Source organism: Helianthus annuus, chromosome 17, assembly GCF_002127325.2.
Source record: "Helianthus annuus cultivar XRQ/B chromosome 17, HanXRQr2.0-SUNRISE, whole genome shotgun sequence".
NCBI lineage: Eukaryota > Viridiplantae > Streptophyta > Magnoliopsida > Asterales > Asteraceae > Helianthus > Helianthus annuus.
In genome coordinates, this window is record NC_035449.2 from 22293634 (window position 1) to 22299310 (window position 5677).

The 5677-nt window shown below is 37.8% G+C and overlaps 1 pseudogene; it reads right to left on the minus strand.

Moving 5' to 3' along the window:
- Positions 1-1240: 1240 nt before the first annotated feature.
- LOC110925970 lies at positions 1241-5354 on the minus strand (annotated as a pseudogene).
- Positions 5355-5677: the final 323 nt, after the last annotated feature.

Here is a 5677-nt window from a genome sequence, read left to right on the forward strand (position 1 = left end):
CTATGTCTATGTGTATATACATATGTGTTTGTGTGTATACTAGCCGTTTACCCGCGCGATGCGGCGGGGAAACATATCACTTTGGTTGGTGAGTTTAGGTCTATGTATGGGGCGGTTCGGTTTTGAGCCATAACCAAAACAAAATTCGCGATGCAAAGGAAAATATAACACTTGTTAGTAATTCTAAGGGTGTGCATGAGAAGGTTTAGTTTAGTTGGGTCATAACTAAAATCTAAATTTTCACTTAAGGTACTTCAAAACCATTCATGGGGATTTAAAGAGTTTTAAAAGGATGTAAACAAACCGAACTGCGCCAAGTCAACAAAAGCATAACCATAAGCTCAAAACTAATCAAACCAATCCGTTAGTTTATTAGTCATCTCGTGATATATTGTATAGTACTTAAGTTAGTTTTCTTATTCGTGATATGTTGGCACTGTTTTTTTATTAGTTTATCGATTCTTTGGTGATATACTTTTGTTAGTTTTTTAGTAGTTAGTTTATCAATCTTTCCATGAAATCAATCATAAGACCTAATATGTTATGTGAATACATGTTTTGAATAAAACTACATGATAAGCGTCACGTAGGCAACACATAAGCGGGGGGCTTGCACGCTGAGGAATAACGGCCCCCTATAAAGCTCATTTTAACTATATTAAAAAAAGAAAAATAAAAGAAAAATAAAATCAAAATCTAATTGGTTGATGGTGGTGGACCCCATTGCTTTCTTCCTCTCACGCCCACTATGCCTTTGGCGGAGGCCAAGGATAGCGCCCCCATTGGCGAAGGCGGGGTGGTGTAGGGGCACCATGGGGCGCTAAAATGGGTGAGTTGACAGTAAGCGCGGGACCATACCAGGTAGCCTTAACAACTACTTAATTTAATCGTCGTCGAACTACACGACTTTTTATTACTTTGCTTTCCAAAAAACAAGTTTAACAACTACTGCCCAAGTTTCTAAGATGAATAGTCCAATTTTCAAAATAGTGTTTAAAACAAAGTATTGAAATTTATTGATAATAATTGATAACTTTAGTTTAAGGATGACTAAAGATACCCTATATAAGAGGAATATTACTTTTTTAATGGGAAAGGCTCACCAAGTGTGTGATATAGGTTACGTTTAACAACACCCATTTAACACTCATGTTATTTTTTCTTATGTATAAAGACTTATCTTCTACACTATAGTTGGTTGACAGTTGAAAGTGCACTGAAAGAAGTATAACACCAAATAAAAACTTAAACATAACATTAGCAATTACTCTTGTATCTTGTGAAGCATAACTTTCAGCATCTATTATTTATCCACAAGTAAAATCAACAAAAAAATTCATCTGAACTGTTATAGTTCTAAACCAAGAGACAAAAAAACCCCAAAACATGCATAAAAGATAAGTTTTTACACCCTTGATGTAAGAAGCAGCAAGCTACATAAAACAATTGATCCCAAAATCCATGTATGCCCAACAACCCGCGACCCGCATTCTTGCGCTACACCTTCCACCGCAGCCAATCTTTGAGCTCTTAACCTCCCTGCTGTGGGCCCACCGGAACAACCATGTGTATCTAAACGTACTTCATATGGTTCTTCGTTCACAACACGTCCAGCATCTACACACGCCATTAACCCTGAAAAAATAAAATGCCAATGTCACATTCATGTTAATTTGGACTTATAAAATCGTAAGATCGACCGCTGAGATTAAAAGCCGTACATTCCATTGTAACCACCCATTTTCCGTTCAAAATAGCCATGAGAACTTTCAATGTTCTTGTGCATGCGCCATTTGCATCTGTGGCAGCGATCTCATGTGTGACGTTATCTTTCCAGTACTTTGACACTAATGCTCCGTTAGTTCTCGCAAAGTCAACCATCATAAACTGCATTTTAGAAGTCAAATATTAGAAAAAAAAACAAAAACGCGTGAATTTATATAATTTCGGTTAAAAATAAGTTGTTTTGCGCATTAACCTTTTGTTCTGCAGAAAGAGCTGAACCACATAACACCAAATTCTTTCCACCATTGCAATTGAACGCATCTGTGAAAATTGTGCCTGCATGCATATAATATAATAATATCATCTTTTTTTTCTATTTTATGCTTCCCCGGTAATAATGTAAAAGACATAACTACCAACAAACCTGCAATCGTGCCCTTCTATCTTCTTTGCATTGCGCAAGTGCTACATAAAGGGGCTTGCCAGCGATCATCTTGCCATTCATCTCCATAAGCTATCAAAACAGAAAACGTTTTAATCAACTTGCACCAAAATAAATATCAAAATGTGAGCATAGTAAATAAATATAATTATATAAATGTATGCTTACAGCTCTAGAAGTTTCATCAGAAGTAGAAAACGCAACAAAACCTGAACCTTTGCTAGTTCCGTTAGGATCTCTCATGACCTGTTTATAAAAAAAACAACAAAATATAACTCCCAGTTCATAAACATCGTTAGTGTATAAGTCTCTAGTGCTTTCTGATAAACATACCTTGCAGGAAGTTATAGTACCAAAAGGCGCAAAGTACTCCCTGAGACTTTCATCGGTCACCGTATCATCTAAATTTTTTACATACAAGTTTAACCCGTGACTTGTCCACCGCCTCCTTCATACTCTGCTCAAACTTCTATTTCAACTCCAGTTCCCGTCCATTCTTTTTTGCGCTTTCCCGACAACATTCTTTTTCATCAAACTTCTGTCCGTTAAGGCCTTCTACAGCTTTAGCAGCATCTTCGGTACTCTCAAAGTTAACAAACCAAAGCATTTGGAGTTACCGTCAGCATCCCTCATCACAACCGCACTGGTGATCGTTCCATATTCACTAAACGCCTTTTGTAAATCCTCATCGGTTGTTTATTCGGAGAGGTTTTTAACCAAAACATTAGTGAATTTGGTCTTGTTGACAGCTAGTTCGCGTTCTTGCTGCGTTTTTACACCCATTTGCTGCTGCGTTTGCAGCCGTTAAACGGCTGCAAACAGCTGCGTTTTTACACCCGTTTGCAACGGTTTAACGACATGTTTACGGCTGCAAACGCGTCGTTAAACATTGCTGATGTGGCACTGGCTGATGTACCGATGAGGTTCTACAATCAACACCTTCAATTGCAGTTTAACATCAAGAACAACGCTGGTTTTTTGTTCGTCTCTAGGATCGAGGTACAAAAATGTTCCATTTGATACTTGTGCGCTTTTTACAATTTCATCCCAAAACTTGCAAGAGGCTTTTAGTTCAAGAGTCTACAAACAAGATGCATTACGTTTAGTGTAATGCGAGCAAGTTACCAGACACATGTAAAACTGAGAGTACCTCTTCATGCCGTTTTGGATTCGTGTAGAGTAGTCTCAACAAATCCTTCAAAGTGCACACATCTGTGTCTTTCGGACGTGTATAGCGAGGACCCTTATAGCCGATCTGCTTTAAATAGCATACCTTATCTGATAAAGACGGGCACACATGTTTTAGTGATCTGCACAGTAATAAAAACAGACCATAAGGACAAAGTCAAAAACTTTTGTGTGTACACTGTATAATATTAAAAGAACTATTTACTTATATATATAACGCCGGTCCTTCATGACAAATGCTTCCGTTGTTGGTACTTCCACTCCATTCATCAAATCAGCATCCACAACTACTGCCACCAGTCTGTACAGACTATTTCTAGTATGTTCCGCACTATGAGTAAAAGAAATCTTGTTACGAACATAACAAACGCCTTTGTTTAGCTGCAAACAAGTATTTCCTTGAAGCATTCGTCGTTTCCCTTCCCGTTCGCTCATAATGGTTTCTTGAAAGTGTTCGTATGCCCAACTACCGTCATCGTTACCGTCACCAACTCAAAATCCCAGTATTTTCAGTTTTGCAACAGATTCAGGCCTGATATCCACTGTCTGGTCACTCCGAGCATCAACCAAGGGTATTTCAACGGACGATTCATGCTCGCCTAAAAGACGCTCCCAGTGTAGACCGACAGGGCAATCTTGTTTCTGAACTGTAGCTTAAACCTTTTCAAAACTAAAACAGTGGCCTTGTTTCCAGGGTTTCTGATAAGACCCAAACCTAAAAAATACAAAAAATGTATATAAAGGTTATCCACATGAAGATCTGTGCTAAAACCAGCATCAGATGCTTCAAATCAACCTTCAGTTCATTTTTTAAAAATTAATAATCAACAAATCAACCTTGCAAGACAGATTTGACCAGACTCTTGGCGAGTAACCATAAGCCCATTCGGCTCCATCTTCCTACTCTCCCAAACCTGGCGTCAAATAGTTAACTTAAAAAAATCAGAAAAAAAAAATAAATAAACTGCATTTGTAGCCATAAAATAGTACCTTGAACCATGTATCTGCATAACTGTAGAATAAAACTGAGTCCGAAGTCATTGAGATATTCCAAAAGATCACCTCTGAACCGCTCATGTATATATGTTCAACATACTTTATTGGCACATACTTTGTTAGTGGCAATATGAATGGGCCTGCGTACATACCATCAATGTCTACTTAAAATATAGTCACAATCAGAAATAGAAATTCAATTAAAATGCAGAACATAATTTTTATATGCTCAAACAAAATACCTTCTCTAACTCAGACAATTGGCGAACACGAACCATATTACTATAAGCTCGCTCATAGCTTTCAACGACATACGATATAATAAACAACCAGAAATGTAAATACCACTTTACAGTGCCTTTATGTGATAAAAACTAAATGTGAGTATATAAACAACCAGAAATCTAAATATCACTCATGTAAATCATAACCTAATCCTAATCTGAATATCAAACCCCAAAATCTTAGCCAAGTAAACTAAGAAACCACAATTAAAAAAACAAACATGAAAATAAAGAAACATCGAATTCGAGATCTGAAGCTTGTGACCTAAACAAATAAGAAAGAGGTCGTCGGACATACCTTAGTTTGTCGGAACCTACCTCAACCACCATCTACAATCGGGAAGTCGTCTCTATTGCCACCGCTCAGCTTGAGAATTCTATCACCGGAACCCTAGTCGTCGGACACCAGGCCGTCTTTAGATCTTGTGAAATCTTGCTCATACATCACCGATTGGCAGACCAAACACCCCCTAACAACAATAATCTTTCATTTAGCATAATAAAAAAGACATTGAGTAGAATAGCGGCCATACCTTGCTCATACGTCACTGATTGGCAGATCCAAACCCTTCACCACCTTCAAACTTAGTCGATTGGATGTCGTATAGAGAGAGATTTGCTGATCTGGTGTCATTGAGAAAGCCAGATCTTGCATCGCCAAGAGAAACCCTAGATCTCCTTTTGAATCGCCTGGAGATAAAGCAGCTCGATGGGGCGGATAAAATACTATGAGAATGAGAAACCCTAGTTGTGTACCCGTGTGTTTTGTGAGTGAAGGGCATAATTGGGATTGTAAATTATATTGTGCTTTAGAGAATTGTACAGCATGCTTTAGGGGTGTTTTAAGAAAATTTATATGACCTTAAGAAGTCCTTTGGATATGCTTATTAATATAGTATAGATATAGATGTATATGTGTCTATGTCTATGCGTATATGTATATGTGTTTGTGCATGTATGTGTGTACCTTTGGTTATAAAGCTTGAATTCGGCTTGCAGGTAGTTTTTGAAGCTAGTTCTCGGCTTAGGCTCGAGCTCGGAT